We start from the raw sequence: 21,147 nt of genomic DNA, 5'->3' as shown, positions 1-21,147 counted from the left end.
AAGGAGGAGCTCACGTTAATCCAGTGTGGCGATCGGTCGATCACAGATTATCTCCATGCTTTAAAGGCCTTGGCTGATGAAATAGCCATTATTGATCATTCAATTTTGAATGATGACCTAACCCTCACTACAAAAAATAAGGTTATTAGGGAAGGATCAAAACTGTCACTAATAATCACAAAATCATCAGTAATAGTATTAGTGATGGTTTTTATAAGTATTAGTGACGGTTTTGAATTAGTTGTCATAATTGTTATTATTAATAATTATTAGTAATGAATTTTAAAAGCGTCACTAATAATAGAGTAATAGTGACGAATTATAATTGTCACTTAAAGTCTAATACCGTCACTATAAATTTTACGTTAGTTCGGCTCAAAATCGTCACTAATAGTAGAGTAATAGTGATGAATTTCAAAACCGTCACTAATAGTGGAGTAATAGTGATGAATTTCAAAATCGTCATTAATAGTAGACTATTAGTGACGAATTTCAAAATCGTTACTAATAGTAGAGTATTAGTGACGAATTTCAAAACCGTCACTTATATTTGGACTTGAGTGACGATTTTGAAATTCGTCACTAATAGTGACTATTAGTGACAGTTTTAAAATTCGTCACTACTACTTAGAAAATGGACAATTTTTAGTGACGATTTTAAAATCGTCACTAATACTTTAAAATTAATAATTTTTTAATCATTAATTTATATAAAAATTTGTAATTACATTTTCGTATACATAACATTCAAACATAATTACTAAAAAATTCATAAATTATTTGAAATTCGAATTTGAATTCAAATACAAATATAAATATATTATACAAATTCAATTAAAATACATAAATTCCATCTGTTTAGATAACAAAAAAAAAAAAAATACAAATATATTATATAAATTCAAATTAAAATACAAAAATTCCATTTGTTTAGATAACAAAAAAAATACAAAAAAATAATCAAAAGCTGCATCCGACTGTAGTGCATGATATCATGCTGATGTTATGATAGTTGCAAACTCTACAAATTAAGAATTATAAAAAAAAAATTAGTATACGATTTTTGAACATATATGTATACGTACTTTAAGTATCAATAGTTTGATAGCAAAATAATCGAACATTTTGACATAGTTAAAAAAAATGATACAATTTTAAATAGTTAAGTATTATCAGTTTAGAAAAGTTTTGGCAGCATTTTATCTGTAAATAGGACATTTTCCATAGAGATATGTTCCAAACTTAAGTGTTTATAATAAATAGTTCACAATAATCCACCAGTAATGAATTTTATGAGTGCACAAGAGTTTCATATAATAAGTATTAAATAATGTAATGTATTCGTGTATCCCACAGACAATCTATATCAGAATATAGTTTTATGAAAAAATAGAATGTGATGTTCATGATTTACATGACTTCCTTAGGACTCAAAAACAATTATAATAATCAAATAATGCAAATGAGTCCATGATTGATAGAATTTTCACTTAGCATATGCAATAGTAAATTTAGAGATGAAGTTCAAAACTCAATTGAACTTCACTCATCCTTTCATTTGAACTTCACTCATCTTTTCAAAAATGTTTTGACATTCAGTACACTATAATCATTTTCACAAATATGATATATGACTTTGATTATTTTGGAAAAAATTTAACAAATTTTTGGCATCATGCCGTCTGTAAATAGAATAATTCCCAAACCTGCAAGTCATAAAAGAATGCAATTCACAAGATTTTTGCATCATACAGATACTCAATGTGCTCAAGACAACCTTAGGACTCAAAAATAAAGACAATGATATGTATGAAAGTCCATAAGATTACATTTTTCAAAATTATAGAAGTTTAGAAAATTTTGTCAGCATTTTGTTTGTAAATAGGACACTTTCTATAGAGATATGCTCCAAACCTGGTTATTTATAATAAACAGTTCACAATAATCCAACCAGTAATGAATTTTATGAGTGCACAAGAGCTTCATATTAGGAGATTATGAAAACACACAGCATACAACTAAGGATGCTGCATTAACCAAACTGAGAGGAAGAGTGGACCCTAAACAACTCTCAAACCAAACAGAAAACCAAATTTGAGAGCCAACGAAGGAAAGATAAAGGGAAAAAAGAAACATAAAACAAAGTGATAAAGGGGAAGAGGATAGCCATTGGGAGGTCAATGTGGTTCTCTTGAATTTGCCTAGATTGACGTTCGCCATTTAAAGGATGAAGAAAATTCAACAATATTGGTCTTGACTTTTAGGATGAAGTTTAATATTCATTTAACTTTCACTCATCGTTTTAAAAATATTTTAATATTCATTTTATCATAATTATCTTTGTACATGATTTTATTTTGAAAAAAAAATTTAACAAAATTTTGGTAGCATGTCGTCTGTAAATTGGACATTTTTCCATAAAATTTGTACCTGAAACTTGGTAGTTTTCAGCAAATAAATCATTTCAAACATGCAACAACGTAAATCCACTATCAGCATGTAATTCACAATATACTGCATCAGTCTTGCAGTTGGTGTTTAACACAAGCATGTTTTCTAGTAGTTTAATATACAATTCATATAACATAATACCATCAATAAAAAAGATTTAGTCATTCGGTGCATTATGTATAGTAATCTGCAATGTTGTTTACATAAATTAAAATTGTAAATCAATACAAACTATTGACTATTTAGGAGAAACTATTGAAATTATTAAGTTATTCATTTTTTTGAGCATTAATTATGATACTAGCATTAGATTTTTTGTAACCTTTTAACCAATTTAGTTTTCTCCTTATAGAGTTCTAATAAGGCTTACTTTCAAGGTCCATTTCCAAGAATCTACTTCTTCAACATGTCATTTTTTATTAGACTTTCTCTATTTTTATTTTATTTTATTACAATAGCAATTTTAGTATCTAATTGTTCAAATCTTGCCTCCATTTTATTAACTAGTAATTTCTAGCAGGTCTACATACTATATTTTGCCTATTTCACCTACTAAACTCCAACTTTAAAATGAGAACATCACACTCACTATCTATAAAGAAATTTAAAAACAATTCCAATATTATTACCCTGTTTCTTCATTATATAAAATATGTGAATAATCCTTATTATCTCCCTCACCAAAGTATGTGTTGATACATTTCAAATTGTTCATCCTTGTGAGACTCCACCAAGATCAAATCTACCAAAAATCATCCAAACACAACTCAAAATGTTTCAATAAGACAATATAGTGACCTAACACCCATGATCCAAACGAAATCTTAGTACTTGTGTAATTATCAAATATGAACCAAATCGAATAAAAAAATTAGTTAACCACAATTAACCAATACATACACCATTTTAACGTGAATGGAAAGTCCACCTTGAGTTGCATAGTAATAGCACATAAAAGTAAGGTTTTGAGTTCTTCCAAATTTGCAAGAGATCTTTTCCTAAAATTTATAGAGATGAAGTTCTAATGTACAAGTAATTTTAAAACATACTCCACACGTTAAATGCATGTCGACTAATTAAAAAACAGTGGCAAATAAATAGTACAAAATAGTCAAGAAATTCATAATTAAACTAGTTCATAGAATCAACATGTAGATCTAAAAAAGAAGAATAAACCTAAAGAAAACGTAAAAAACAAAAACTACACATGGATTTTTTCTTACTTCCGCCTCATTTCAAAAATATCAAAAATAGAAGGCATACCTTATATTATAAAGAACAAAGGATTAGGGCTTGAAGTACACTGCATACATTTAAAACCAAAAAAGAAAAAGAAAAAGAATATGATTAACCATATTGTTATGGGCAGACCATTTTGTTGGTATTATGGCTTGAAGGCATTAAGTTAACCTTTCCCACAAACTCAAACCAAAATAGATCAAAGTGATATGTTCAAATTAAATGCAAACAAATAAAATAAGAAAAAAAGGAACTTATCTCGAATCTCTAATTTAGGGCCATTGATACAAACAACTTTGACATGCTCCCAAATGCAACCAAACAAATCCAATACTTCCAGGATTGGGCAAGCACCAAACAATTCTGTCACCATATCATCTTCGTATTGGATTTGTTTGGTCACATTTGGGAGCATGTCAAAGTTGTTTGTATCAATGACCCTAGACTTAAACACCAAAGTATTTGGTTCTATTTTCACTTTTCCAAAAATATCAATATGCATGTGTATAGATAGACCAAAATAGACGGCATGCAAAATAAGATAGATATATTGCATATATGGTATCAAAAATAGAAATATTTTAAAAGATATTGTTGCATACCAACACCCATGGGTAACAGCAAAATCTTTATGATTGAATATGTAATGATCCAAGAATTTTTAACTATTTAAAATAATAAGAAAGATAATAAAAGGAAAAAGGGAAATAGAAGAAAGGAAAAGAAATTGTAAATGGTGACAAGAAGGTGCTCATAAATGAGCAGGATTTTCTCGTCAACGAGAGATCTAGTGAGCCTCGACGCCAAGTATGCAAGTCTCGTCGACGAGGATTAACCAAGAGGGTTTGAGATGTTCTGAAACTCGTTGACAAGCTCACGATCTTGTCGACGAGTGTTCTTCAGTGGTTCGTCAATGAGTCCTATCTTCTCGTCGACGAGTCCACGTGACAAAGACAAGTATAAGAAGGTTTGAGGTAGCTTCTCTGCGAAGGAAATCACTTTTCCTTCGTTTTTACTCTCTTTAAACTTGTCTCTCTCCCTTCTCTCTAAGAATCTGGCCCGGATTTAGCCCGAATTGATGATCGAAGGTTGCTACGGTGTTCTAGGGAAGATTCTTTACACATCTAGTGGATCAGTTTTTTAAACTGGATTTTTTAGGAAACACTCCTAAGTTGAGGTAAGGGTTTTGGATTCTCAATTTTAGGTTTTTAAAAGTCTATTTAAGGTTTATAAGTTGAGAAAATGTAGAAATAGTAGTTTATTTGGGGATTATTTAATTAAATTAGGGTTTTTGAACTAGGGTCCGAGTGAGCATCATAGACATCAGTTTGGGATACCTGTTGGTGTAGTTCAAGGAGTTAGGTAAGGGGGGAATATATATATTAAACCAAGTTTTCATGAATTAAACAAAAATGGATTATGTTATATATATATGTATGTATATATGTTTTCATGTGGGTATAAAATGCCAACCATGTAAACTATATTTTCTGAGCTTAGGGTTGCTTATTTAGCTACGTATATGTGAAAATGAACTGATGAAAGTAGAAGATATTTTTAGGATAATTGTGTAGGAAATGAAGGTATATTTTTAGTATATAAATGTTAAATGTTGGTTACCTTATTTTACATGTAATGTATGGATTTTATTGCGAAATTGTGTAGCATGAGTAGATGGTAATGCAGAGCAAACATATGTTATATGTATGAGATGCAGACTATGTAAGAAATGCATCGATAATGAAAAGTTATAAGGATTATATTGCTTGTGTTTGATAATGCAACCATGTATACAATGATAGCTAAAAGGAGTTGTAAACTAATTGATGACAATTAAAATGAGTTGTGTTAGCAGATTTTAGCACATATCTATGTGAACTAACTGATGTATAGTTAAAAAGAGTTGTAGTACGAATGAATGAAATAGAAATGTGAATAAAATGGATATGAAATATGAAATGTGAGCGATGTAAAATGTGAAAGGTTACGTAAAGTGAAATGTTATGAAATGTTAAAATTATGAACATGAACAGTTATGGACGATTGAATAACGACAGACAGAATAATGTATTATGGTATAATCAAGTATTTATATTAGTATAACATGTTACGTTAGAGCGGGGCAAACTCTTCGCCTGAGGGCTTGCTGAGAAAGGCGAGTGCACTAGTAGTATAAGATGTAGCAGTAAACTATGTTTTCTGAGCTTAGGGTTGCTTATTTAGCTACGTATATGTGAAATGAACTGATGAAAGTGAAAGATTAGAATAATTGTGTAAAAAATGAAGGTATATTTTCAGTATATAAATGTTAAATGTTGGTTGCCTTATTTTACATGTAATGTATGGATTTTACTGTGAAACTGTGTGGCATGAGTAGATGGTAATGCAGAGCAAACATATGCTATATGTATGAGATGCAGACTATGTAAGAAATGCATCGATAATGAAAAGTTATAAGGATTATGTTGGTTGTGTTTGATAATGCAACCATGTATACAATGATAGCTAAAAGAAGTTGTAAACTAATTGATGACAATTAAAATGAGCTGTGTTAGCAGATTTTAGCACATATCTATGTGAACTAATTGATGTATAGCTAAAAGGAGCTGTAGAACGAATGAATGAAATGAAATGGAAATGTGAATAAAATGGATATGAAATATGAAATGTGAACAATGTAAAATGTGAAAGGTTACGTAAAGTGAAATGTTATGAAATGTTAAAGTTATGAACATGAACAGTTATGGATGATTAAATAACGACAGACAGAATAATGTATTATGGTATAATCAAGTATTTATGTTAGTATAACATGTTACGTTAGAGCAGGGCAAACTCTTCGCCTGAGGGCTTGTTGAGAAAAGTGAGTACACTAGTAGTATCAGATGTAGCAGTAGACTGCATAACACACTAGGATAGAGGAAAACTATTTATATGAGCGGGTAGATTTCTCTATTCTCAAAGGCCTTCGCTGGTAAACTTTTGTATGAACTGTGTGAGTACGAGATTCTATCACTTGAGGGCTTACTAAGTAAGGTGAGTACCCTAGTATGCTTCAGTTGTGACCTTTGGGTTGCCTAATGTATCAGAGTAGAGGGGTGCTATTTGTATGAGCGGGTAATCACCCATATCCTTGGGTAGTCTCATGAGTAAATACTTTGCATATGTTTGAATAGGATCAGAAAATGGTTTTAAGAATTTATGTTAATGGTTTGCAAATGATAATAAAATATTGATTATAATCTCATGTTGACCACACACTGTTTTACTATATATTGTTTCTTCCCTTACTGAGATGTGTCTCACCCGAATACAAATTTATCTTTTTCAGAACCGCCACGAGATCGAGCTTAGAGAACTCGAGATTGATAGCATTTTTTTGATTTATATAAAGAGAAAAGGGTATAAACATTTTGATGATATTTTGGGATATATATAAGTTATGTTTTTATGTTTTAAGTCTTCTGAGATATGGATGATTGTAGAACATACTGGTGTTTGTGAATACTGAATGTTTTTAGAGATATGTGTATATATGAGAATACAAGCAATGAATGGTTATTATGGACTATGGATAGAAATAGTAAACTCTAGTATTTATTTTTATAATCGAGGATCATAGTTATGTTTTTCGCTGCGTACATGACATTTATTTATGGAATAACAGGATTTTCAGGAATAACGCACCGGATCGGGTTTAAGGGTTTGGTGCGTTACATAATAGACCTTAAGACCTTAATCCTTAGTTCTGGCAATGCACATTTCCTGAAATATTGAATCACAAGTCGCACCATTTTTGCAGCATGCGGCAATAGTTGACTGCAAAAGAAAATTAGGGGAAATGTGAAAATCCATGTTTGAAATTGTGAAACATGAGAACATCCATGTCTTTGATGGAACGACAAAAATAAATAAATAAATAAACAAATAGCAAATAAAACGTAAAAGGGAAACAGTATATTAGAAATTCACATGTCAACAAAACAAGAAACAAAAAAAAAAGAAAAAAAAAATAAAAAAAGGCATTTAGATAGATATGCTCATATTCTTTTAACAAAAATACAAATTCAACAAAAGTAAATATAAAAAACTAATAAGTTCCAAACTTGGAACAACTAATCATAAGTGAACACATTGTTTTGACTTCTACATCTGAAAATGCCTTTGAAGATCATATACAAAAATTTAACTAAATTGGAAATATGTTCTTGTTCAGCTTTTCCATTTTTGTTCTTATTTTATTTCTGCTTCTGTATGTTTGGTTTAAATGCACTGCAATGGTGATCCAAAAAAATAAGATTCGATTAGCAGATCTAATTCATCTCACCACAACATCAATTTGGGTTACCCTGGTTCATTTGATTCAGGGACCTTAGACCCAAACCTAGGCCAATCCCAATTCAGAGTACATGATTTAAATAAAAATAACATAAAATGTGAAAGGGAAACTTATCTTGATGGTGTTGAAAATATAAAAATCCCCTTCCCTTCGTGAGGATCATACCCTGTAAAAAATCAAAAGAAAATATAGATTAGGATAAAAAGAAAAAAGAAAAAAGCAGGAAATGGGAGCAGATTTGTACGAATTTGTAGAACCCTGAAATGAGGGAGAAGGAGATGAAGAAGGAGAAGAAGAAAAAGAAGAAAAAGGAGAAACGAACTTGCAAAATTCGAGAGAGCTAGCTGAAAGCAAGCAGGGAGTGAGGGAGCCACGACTATAAGGCCAAGAGCCGAGCGAGAGAGCAGAGAGGCCGAGGAAGGCCAGTCAAGAGACGTGAGGTTGAGAGGTCGAGAGCCAGGATAAGAGCCATGGTCGTCAGACGCGAGTAGGGAGCTAGCCAAGAGAGAGAAAAGAAGAGAGGGAAGAAAATGCTATGATATGAAGTGAAGGAGGGAAAGGAGGAAAGGAGGAAAGGAGGGACGATTGGAGGGAAATGAGGAAAATTGGAGGAACCGGTGCGAGTTTTACAATGTGAGATTATTAGTGACGAATTCAAAACCATCACTAATATTGTCCAAACCATCACTAATATTATTAACTAAATTATTTTCATATTTTTTTTTTAAATAAAAAGACTATTAGTAAAGAATTTAAACCGTCACTAATATCCTATTATTAGTGACAAATTTTACAAATTGTCACTAATATTGTTAACTAAATTATTTTCATATTTTTTAAAATTAAAAATACTATTAGCGATGAATCTAAACCGTCACTAATACCCTATTATTAGTGACGAATTTTACAAACGGTCACTAATATTGTTAACTAAATTATTTTCATATTTTTAAAAAAATTAAAAACACTATTAGTGACGAATCTAAATCGTCACAATACCTTATTATTAGTGACGAATTTTACAAACCGTTACTAATATTGTTAACTAAATTATTTTTATATTTTTTTAAATAAAAAACTATTAGTGGCGGTTTACAAAATCGTCACTAATATCCTATTAGTAGTGACAAATCTTTCAAACCATCACTAATACTGTTAACTAAATTATTTTTATATTTTTTTAAATAAAAAAACTATTAGTGACGGTTTACAAATTTGTCACTAATACCCTATTAGTAGTGACGAATCTTTCAAACCGTCACTAATACTGTTAACTAAATTATTTTTATATTTTTTTAAATAAAAAAACTATTTAGTGACGGTTTACAAAACCATCACTAATACCCTATTAGTAGTGACGAATCTTTCAAACCGTCACTAATACTGTTAACTAAATTATTTATATATTTTTTAAAATAAAAAAACTATTAGTGACGGTTTACAAATCCGTCACTAACCCTATTAGTAGTGACGAATCTCCCAAATTGTCGCTAATACTGTTAACTAAATTATTTTTATATTTGTTTAAACAAAAAACTATTAGTGACGGTTTACAAAACCGTCACTAATATCCTATTAGTAGTGACAAATCTTTCAAACTGTTACTAATACTGTTAACTAAATTATTTTTATATTTTTTTTAAATAAAAAAACTCTTAGTGGCGGTTTACAAAACCGTCACTAATATCCTATTAGTAGTGACGAATCTTTCAAACTGTCAGTGATACTGTTAACTAAATTATTTTTATATTTTTTTAAATAAAAAACTATTAGTGACGGTTTACAAAGCCGTCACTAATAACCTATTAGTAGTGACGAATTTCTCAAATCATCACTAATATTGTTAACTAAATTATTTTTATATTTTTAAAAATAAAAACACTATTAGTGACGGTTTAAAAAACCATCACTACTAATTGGCTATTAGTGACGAGTTCTCTGAACCGTCACTAGTAGTGTAAAATAAATTATTTTTATTTATTAATAAATACTAGTAGTGATGGTTAGTTCATCGTCACTAATAAGTGACTTTTAGTGACGAATTTAATCCATCACTAATACCCTAGAATTGTCGCTAATATTTTCCCAGAATAATTTCCGCGCTAAAAATTGTTTCCCACACGGTTTTTAGTGATAAAGTATTAGTGATGGTTTCAAAATTGTCACTAATTGTGTTGTATTAGTGACGGCTGCTAAAACCTTCACTAATGCTTACACTATTAGTGACGGTTCTTAAAAACCGTCACTAATATCAACTTTTGGTGATGAAATTGAATTCGTCACTAATACTTGCGTCACTAAATCAGTTTTTTTGTAGTGCCTTTATGTGTTGAATGGTTTAGGTCCACTCTTTCGGGAGATCGTAGCGCCAATTCGAGCTTGGGAGTCATCACTAGCCTTTGAGGAGCTACACGATCTTTTGGTTGGACATGAGGCGTATCTGAAGTGCCTGGAAGTTGCAACACAACACATGGTTGCCTCTACAAACTACATGAAAATGAAGCAGTCCACGCACGGTGGGAGTTGCCAGTGGTCTTCCAAGCGACATGGGCCAACTACTCAACGTGGGTCTCAAGGCTCCAGCCTAGGCCGCAACTCAAGGGAGCCCAACGTGATGGATGTTGTTTCAACAACTATGGCAGGACGAACAATTCAAATCGGCGTTATCAACCCAAATGCTGAATTTGTGACCAATTGGGTCACATTGCTAAGTCTTGTCCTCAATTCTATTCATAGAATGTCTCCATCAATTGTGTTATAACCTCTCTTGGACAAGACAAAAATTGGTACTTGATTCAGCCGCTTCTCATAATATCATGGGTGATCTTTTAAATTTATCCATTCATTTTGAATATGATGGAATTGACGAAGTAATTCTCGGTGATGGTTCAGGTTTGGCAATCTCACACATTGGTTCTTTGGCTTTGCACTCTTCTCACAGAACTTTTACATTGCGTGATACTCTTTGTGTTCCAAACCTTTGCAAAAATTTAATTTCAGTTCATCATCTCACCAAACAAAATAATGTGTTTGTTGAATTTCATTCTTTTCATTTTCTTGTGAAGGACAAGATCACAGGGGCGATCCTACTAAGAGGAGCATGTAACAATGGCATCTATACCTTCCTAGAATCAACGGTGGTGTCCTCATTCAATAAGGCTGCTAATGTGCATGAACAAACTTCAATTGATGGATGGCACAAGTGTCTTGGGCATCCTTCTCTTAAATAGTCCATCATCTTGTCAAGAATTTTTCTCTTCCTATTTCATCGAATAAAAATTTATCTTCACTATGTCGTTCATGTTTAATTAATAAAGCACATCAACAACCATTTCGTGTCACTAGTCTCCAAAGTCATGAGCCACTTGAACTTATTTACACTGATGTGTGGGGTCCCGCTAGTTATATTGGAATTGATGGATCACAATATTACCTTATTTTTGTTGATCATTATACAAAATATACATGGTTTTATCCAATGGTCACTAAATCCGATGTTTCTAGTATTTTCTCGCATTTCAAAAATTTTGTTGAAACCCGTTTTCAAAAAATCATCAAAACACTATACTTTGACAATGGTGGTGAGTTCATTGCTTTAAAATCATATCTATTGCTTCATGGCATAATTCACTATACCACTGCTCCACACATCCCACAACAAAATGGTGTTTTTGAAGTCGTCATCGTCATCTAGTTGAAATGGGCCTTACACTTATTCATGATGCAAATCTTGATTTCTCGTATTGGCCTTATGCTTTTCAAATAGCATCTTACCTCATAAACAGACGACCAATGCCTCTTCTCCAAGGAAAATCACCTTTTGAAGCTCTCTTTAGTCAAATACCAAATTATTTGAAATTCAAAAAATTTGGGTGTATTTGCTACCCTCTCACACAGCCATATAACTCTAATAACATGTAGCCCAAATCCAAAACATGCATTTTTCTTGGCTATTCCCCAACCCAAAACTCATACAAGTGTTATGAACCTCAAACTAAAAAATTCTTTATTTCACAACACGTGTTATTTGATGAAAATCAACACCACTTCAGCTTGTCCAAACCTATGCCTTCTGTGACAAACCATAAAACTCAAGACAATCACAAATGTCTTCCTCTCTTCTTTGATGCTCAGCTGCCTGCAATGCCTCCACCAATGTTGTCTGGCACGCGAACCTCACTGCTGCATCCGGAAGGTTCACCTGCCATCATCGCGTCCTCCTCAGGTAATTTCGAACACCCTCATGAAAATCTGAATGGTTTTTCTTCAAATTTTGCAATTATAGTCTCATGATTCAAACATAGTTCCAAATCATAATTTTCGAAACCCGAATTCTACAACCCTTTCCGAAACAAATAATCATCCCCAATGCACATATAACATGACCACAAGATCAATGAACCAAATTTTCAAACCCAAACAAATCCATACCATGTCCAAATATCCTATTCCCTAAACCATTGAACCAACGAGTGTGCGCCAAGCAATATCTCAACCTCACTCGTGTGAGGCAATGTCTAATGAGCTTACTGCTCTAATGAAACACGGGACTTGGGACCTCATTTTATCATCTTCAAATTGTAAACCAGTGGGCTATAAGTGGGTATTTTGAGTAAAATGGAAATCTGATGGGTTAGTGGATAGATTCAAAGCCCGTCTAGTTGCTAAGGGCTATAATCAACGTCCTAGTGTTTGATTACAAAGAAACCTTTAGCCCTGTGGTTAAACCCGCAACTATTCTAGTTGTCTTATCAATTGCAGTTCTGAATGGATGGGATTTGAGGCAAACGAATGTCAACAATGCCTTTCTAAATGGTGAATTAATTGAGACTGTGTTTATGGAGCAACTCCCAGGGTTCAAAGATTTGTCCAAACCTAACCATGTTTGCTGACTAAAAAAGGCAATCTATGGGCTTAAACAAGCCCCACAAGCTTGGTACACAACACTTAAAAATGCCATTATTCAGCTGGGTTTTTCCAACTCCAAAGCAAATTCCTCTCTCTTTATTTACAGAAAGGGATCAACTCTATGTTATTTCATGGTTTATTTTGATGATCTTATAATTACGGGAAATATTTCAACCTTTGTGGCCTTTATTATTAAGTAGCTGGGTGGCATGTTTTCTCTCAACGATATGGGTTCCCTTCATTTTTTCTTAGGGATTGAAGTGATCCCTACCTGGGACGGATTATTCCTATCACAACATAAATATGTTCGTGAACTTTTGGCCAACACAAGTATGAGTGGTGCAAAATATGTCTCAACACCTCTCTCTACAACTCAATCTCTTCAATTAGTTGATGGCACTTCTGCCGTGGACAGCTCAGAATTTCGAAGAATCATTGGTAGCCTTCAATACCTTTCCCTGACACGTCCAGATATCTCATTTGCAGTCAACAAACTCTCTCAATTCATGCACAAGCCGATGACAAATCACTAGATAGCAACAAAGAGGCTCCTCCACTTCTTAAAACAAACCATTTTTCATGGTATTCAGATCACCAAAGTTGGAACTCTGGTAGTAAGGACATACTCCGATGCTGATTGAACTGGAAATATTGATGACCGCACATCAACTTCTGCATATATAAGCTTTTTAGGATCTAATCCCATTTCTTGGAGCTCAAAAAAATAAAGAGTAGCTGCACAATCCACAACAGAGGATGAATACTGAGCACTAGCAAATGCGGCTTTCGAGACGATGTGGCTGTCCACTCTTTTCAAAGAACTAGCATTTCCATTCAAGGACTCCCCTTAGCTGTTATGTGATAATCTCGGAGCCACACATCTTAGTTATAACCCAGTCAATCATTTGTGCATGAAACACATTCAAATTGATATTCATTTTGTGCGCGACTTAGTGCAAAACGGAAGCTTCAAAGTCAGACATGTACATACTCAAAATCAACTAGTTGATTTGTCAACGCAATCCTTGTCAAAATAGTGCACGGAAATACTCTGCAACAAGATTGGTCTTGCTGATGGAAGCTCAATCTTGCAGGGGCGTATAAGGGAAGAATGCGTGGATCACAATCAAACCAAAATAGAGCATGTCTAGCCTAAAATCATGTCACATATTTTTTCATTAATTCTATATTTGTAACTGATTCTAAGTTTGAATTCTATAGTTGTACATTGTAACAATATTATAGATTTAGCTTCAACGTTTGTATAATTCCTAAATTAGCTCCTCAACTATTGTGTATATAAGATAGAATTGCTATCAATGAAATGTGGGGGAAATTATTCATTGAAACTACAACAGCATTTGTTTCTTTACACACCATTTGTATTTGCTGATAATTTATCCCATGTTATGGGGAAAAATTAGAGTAAGATATTAGCATACATTTAGTAATATATATTTCTTCGAATGAGATAAATTGTCAAGAAAGTTGTCCATGATTATGAAAATGGGTGGAAAAGGATTCATGTAACTAATCCCACCTAATGGTGTTTAAGGCAAACAAAGTCCAATGGGAGTTAATATAGTTGACATTAATTTTTACATTACACATATTTAGGTACAGGTATTGGGCGTGTGTGCACTTCTAATTGACATCTCTACTGTTCAAGGATTTTTCTACTATTTTGAAGGCTCCAACAAGAGTAACCAGGCTCTACACCCAATTTCACATGGTTTATTCAAGGCGAACTAGAGGATCCACATGCGAGTGATAAATTTAGGGTAGAGCAAGATATAATACTTTATGCCACAAGAAAAGTTTCTATGGGTTGTTTGCCATTGCTAATGTTAGTAATTGATGATTACATAATTCAAATAATTCTGAATTCACCTCAACCAAATAAAAAATGAATAAACCCTTCATTCAAGATCAACTTCCAACCAGTAAAATGCGTTAACATGAAAACATAGTGTGATTTCAAATATTACTCACATTTTCAAGCTCCAGAAATTAGGGAAAAAAGTCCTCTTGAACTCCACCCAAGATGCACATGGAACCAACCATCCCAAGGATTGTATAGAAATTAATTTGCATAAAATGATTTTAATAGAACAATTTCTTAAGCTGCCATCTAAAGTGAACACAATTGCTTAAGCTCACAATCCAAAGCTCCATTTTTTTCTTGATGATCATGAGAGATATAAAAGCAATAATGCTATGAGCACATCACTCTTCCCATCCTCTCCCTCACTTCCCAAAAACCTCAACAGAATTTCTTCAGTCCCATGTTATGTGAGTTACAAATCTCTACCAAGCACGACTCCACAAATCCTCCTTATAACATCAACAACGTTTTGTAATACAATGATACACACTTGCAACACAAACGTAAACATTGACCGAAATAAACTTATGTAATAACCCTTTGATGTTCACGCTAATAAAAATCAACAAGTCAATAAAGCAAAAGAGAACAAAGTCTTGTGTGCCTACTTTGGTGCCTTGTGCCTCTATTGTGTGTATATTTTCATCTTGAGATACATTTCAAAATTATTAGAATATAGGCAATATAAATGAATCAAAAACTAGTTAGGTTGGCTATCATGATCTTTTTTTTTTTTTTTGGATCATAAATGTAAATGTATTAACCAAAATGGATATGTACAGATAAACTAGGCATACCTAGGAAAAGGGGGAACTAAATCCCACAAGCGAAACACAAGAAAAAACACAGTACCTGGGCATTCCCAGGGCAAAGAAGGCTTTACAAAGCAAAGAACTCGATAAAACCTATCAACTAAACAAATGCAAGGCTCGGGGATCAAGTCTCCTAAAAAAAAACAAGAAATACACAAAAATTGGGCATACCCACTGTCAAGAAGGCTTTACAAAGCATTACCGAAGGGGAGGGGGGAACCAAAGGCCAATGCAAGCCATCTAACAAAATAGTTATTGAACTTCCATTCTAGGGTCCTTCCAAATTGAGAGGAATGGATATTTATTGTACATCATCCTATAGGTATGGGACTGAATTGTTTTGATGATTGCTTTGGTAGGAGTCGCTTTCTCTTAAAATTTGAGCTTATCTCTAAAATGCCAAATGAAATAGAGTGGAGACATCTAACTTATCCCTTGAATTAAATTTTTTTTTCTTGAGCTTGCATTGTCATGTTTAATTTCCCTTATGGTAAACCTATGTTCATACACAAACCATGCACTTTAATTAAAAAGCAATAATAAAGGCATCAATCACTTGCAAGGACAATGGTCAATCAAAACCAATGATGAATCCCCATGATGGAACATATCCAACCACATGCCATGCCTACAATTTGTGCAAGGGAGTAGATAACACAATGAATAATGAAGAGGACTTTTCATGACTTAAATTGGTGATCATGGAGTATGGGGTTGATGTGGCTTAGGAGAATGGGGGTTGGTCCCAACTCTAACTATGTTGTGATATGGATCGTATAATGAAATTGCACAGCGAAATAAACAACAAGAAATAAGTAACACAACCAATAAGAACAACAACCCAAAGATTTACGTGGTTCAGCAAAGCTTACATCCACAGAAGCAAGAGGCACACAAATTTCACTATAGAAATCATAATGTACACAATACACGTCAATAATGATCTCTCTCTCTCTCTCTCTCAAAATATGCCCAGATGACATATATAGAGTTTCCTCAGAGGTTTCCCCCTATTTTCCCAACCACCTAACGTTTAAAAATTCAAAATTTCAGAAAACTGCCGCAGCGTAAGGGCCCCTCGTCGACGAACACAAGGGCTTTGTCGACGAGACCAAGAAGAACCTTCGTCGGTGAATATAGGGCTCTCATTGACGATGTCAGAAGTCTAAAATTTCCTGCTCTCAGTAATTATTTGTCGACGAGCTTTAGAGCCTTCATCAAAGAACCTCTGTTGTACCCTCGTCGACGAATATAGGCCTTTCGTCGACGAGTCCTGCTGTGCTACCCCTTTCATGTTTTTCCTCCTTCCTTATTTTCTTATAAAAAAAAAAAAGTATAAGAGCCACAAATAACAATCTCCACCTTGGCGATTATACGCCCCTTAAGAGAATCTTAAAAAACATGAACTGCTTCACTTTGAACTTAAAAAAATGCTTGGTTGGGTATGTCTCCCTTCTATCACTTGGAGACATGGAGTAAGTCCAAGCAATGCTTGAACTTCTCTAAAGTAAATGATTTCATCAGAATATCTGCTGCTTTTTCATACGTGTAAACTTTCTCCAACACAAGTTCACCTAAAACAATCAACTCCCGAACCCTGTGGAACCTCACATCAATATGCTTGGTCCTAGCATGGTATATCTGATTCTTCGCCAAGTAAATGACACTCTGACTATCACAATACAGCACCACACCATCTTTCTATAACCCCAGCTCTCTAACTAAACCAGTAAGCCATAAGGCATCCTTTGCAGCTTTGATAACTACCATATATTCTGCCTCAGTTGCGGATAATGCAACCAGAGACTGTACCATGGATCTCCAACATACTGGTCCTCCTACAAGGGTAAACACATATCCCTTTGTAGACCTTCTGTTATCCATATCTTCAGCATAATCTGCATCAACAAACCCCATAACTGAATGACAACCCTATTGCTTTCCGAACATGATGCCATATCCTAATGTACCCCGCAAGTATCTAAGTATCCATTTTACAGCTTCCCAATGCTGCCTTCCTGGATTAGAGAGGAACTTGCTCACCACGCTCATTGCATGAGCTAAATTTGGTCTTGTACATACCATGACATACATTAAACTCTCCACAACACTAGCATAGGGAACATGTCCCGGATTTCCTCACCCGAACTTGGGCAATCTACAGTGGACAATTTGTAATGATTCGCTAGAAGTGTACACACTAGTCTTGCATTAGCCATGTTAAACCTCTCCAACACCTTCTGCACATAATCGCCTTGAGATAGCCATAATCTCCCTGCACTCCTGTCTTGACGAATCTCCATCCCAAGTATTTTCTTGGTTGAACCAAGATCCTTCATGTTAAATTCCTTATACAACAAGTCCTTTAACTGTTTCACCTTAATTAAATCTCTTGCAGCTATCAACATATCAGCGACATACAATAACAAGAAAAAAAGTGAACCATCATCAAGTTTATTTATATATACGCAACAGTCATACTCACATCGTTTGTAGCCAATTTTTATCATATAGAAATCAAATCGTTTATACCATTGCCTTGGAGACTGATCAGCCCATAAAGAGATTCCTTCAACCTACAAATAAAATTTTCTTTTCCTGGTTCAATGAATCCCTCCGGCTATACCATGTAAGTTTGTTCTTCCAAGTCACTGTGAAGAAACGTCTTCTTCACATCCATTTGTTCCAAATAAAGATCATAATGAGCTACTAACCCTAACATAATTCTAATAAAAGTATGTCGGACCACTGGAGAAAAGATCTCATCATAATCTATCCCTTTCTGTTGTGAGTATCCTTTCACCACCAACCGTGCCTTGAACTTCTCACCTTCCTTTTCTGATACTGTCTCATTCTTCCTATACACCAATTTGCACCCAATTGATCTCTTCCCATCTGGAAGCTCCACCAACTCCTAAGTTTGATTTTTACATAGTGACTCCATTTCCTCAATCATTGGTCCCATCCATCTATCTTTCTCCTAACCGTACACTGCGTTTTGAAATGTAGTTGGATCATTGCAATTAGTAAGAAAAGCATAAGACACTAACTCTTCAAACCCATACCTTGGCGAAGGCCGAATAGTGCGTCTAAATTTTCTTAATAGAATATCGTCGACTTGCTAGCTTTCCAAGTTAGAGCTCATTGCAACCACATGACCATGATCATTTCCATTGCCCTGAGCTTCCAACTCCACCTGCACGATATGTTCATCACTGCCCTAGTTTTCTGGCTCCTGTTTCTGTTCATCAAACTCTTGAGTACGCTTCACCATAACCTTCTCATCAAAGACTACATATCTACTGATCACCACCTTGTTTGCCACTGGGTCCCACAATTTATACTCCTTCAATCCCCCTAGATATTTCAAGAAGATGCAACGATGAGACTTTGGGTCAAACTTAGACCTCTCCTCACTAGACACGTAGACATAGGCTGGACACCCGAATACCTTTAATTCGAAGTAGTCTACTGTATTTCCTGTCCAAACATCTTCCGCCACTTTACCCGCTAGTGATGCCCTTAGTGATCGGTTAACTAGAAAACAAGCCATACTAACTGCCTTTGCCCAAAAGTTCGTCGGTAGCCCTACATTCAATCTGAGACACTGAACCCTATCAGCAAGAGTCTGGTTCATCCGTTTTGCCACACCATTTTGCTGAGGTATCCGGCGAACTGTAAAATGTCTCTTGATGCCCTGCTCCACACAAAACGTCACAAATCGAGAATCAATGTACTCGGTCCTATTATCTTACCTTAAGTATTTGATTCCCCTCCCTGTCAGGTTTTCCACTTCAGCCTTCCAAATCTTAAACTTGGCAAACGTACTAGATTTGTGACGTATGAAGTAAACCCAAACCTTTCGTGAGTAATCATCGATGAAACTCACATAGTATATATGTCCACCCTTTGATGCAACTCTTACTAGACCCCAAACATCTGAATGTATATATTCAAGAATTTCTTTCATCTTGTGAATAGCTGATCTGAATTTTTCCCTGTTCTATTTTTCAAGAACACAAAACCTACAAAATTTCAATTGACATGTTTTCAAACCTTTTAACAATTTTCTCTTGTGTAGTTCTTTCATGCTATGTTCTCCCATATGCCCAAGATGCATATGCCACAAGACGGTCTCATCTAATTTAGCATCCACAACTGCAACTCCACCAACAACAGTAGTTCCCTACAACATTTAAATATTTCCATCAAGTTTCTGCCCTTTCATTACAATCAGATTACCATTCCATACCGTTAAGATTCTACCTTTAAATTTTTAATTAAAGCCATTACAATCCAAAGTATCAAGAGATATTAAACTCTTTCTCAACTAAAGTATATGTCTTACATTGCACAATGTTTTTGTAGCACCATCAAATATTTTTATCTTTACATTTCCTATGCCAACGATCTTGCAAGAAGCATCATTATCCATAAGAACTGATCCAGAATTTACTAACCTGTAAGTGCTGAACTACTCCTTGTTTGGAGTCATGTGATAAGAACATGCCAAGTCAAGTATCCAAGAGTCCATTAGATTATTCGACTCCGTTGAAACTAATAGAAAATTCCCATCCGCTGAATCCTCTTCTTGAACAACATTCACAAATTTAGAAATCCCCTCATGCTTATTAGCATTTCCCTTCTTCCAATCCAGACACTCCGATTTCATATGCCCCTTTTTACCGCATTTATAACACTAGATTTCCTTATTCTTCTTGGATTGATTTCGGGATTTCTGATTCGACCCATTTTTAAATTTTCATTTGTCTCGCTCATTACAACCCTTTACCACAAGTCCTTCTCTTTCATCACATATTTTCAACCTTTGATGAAAATTTAACAAAGCACTTGTTACCTCTTCCAAATCAAGTGTTTCTTTTCCCCACGTAAGAGTGGTCACAAGATTTTTCGTCGGTATGAGTTGAGGGCAAAGAATTTAATAGCATCAAAGTCTTATCATCCTCATCAAACTTCACATCAACTCTCATAAGATCACTTATGATTTGATTAAACGCATTGACGTGTTAATCTAGACTAGATCCTTCTACCATCTTAAGCCAATATAAATGCTACTTAAGAAAAAGTTTGTCATTAAGGGATTTAGAAATGTATCTACTTTCTAACTTTCTCCAGATAGCCGCTGAAGAATCCTCCTCCATCACCCGATAGATAACTTCGTCGGCCAAACACAAGCGTATTGTCGACACTGCCTTTGCTTTCAAATCTAACCATGTTGCCTCATCCATTCCTTCCAGTTGAGTATCAAGAAGAGCCTTAGCCATTCCTTATTGCACAAGAATGTCTTTCACTCTCCTCTACCATAAAACCGAAGTTTCCGATTCCATTAAATTTGACAATGTCAAATCTTGCAGAAGACGATCCCGATGCCATAACAACAATTGCTCTGATACCAATTTGTTGTGATATGGATCATATAATGAAATTGCACAGCGGAATAAACAATAAGAAATAAATAATACAACCAATAAGAACAACAACACAAAGATTTA

This window comes from Malania oleifera, chromosome 4 (assembly GCF_029873635.1).
Source record: "Malania oleifera isolate guangnan ecotype guangnan chromosome 4, ASM2987363v1, whole genome shotgun sequence".
Classification (NCBI taxonomy): domain Eukaryota; kingdom Viridiplantae; phylum Streptophyta; class Magnoliopsida; order Santalales; family Ximeniaceae; genus Malania; species Malania oleifera.
Note: the sequence above shows the minus strand (reverse complement) of the source record.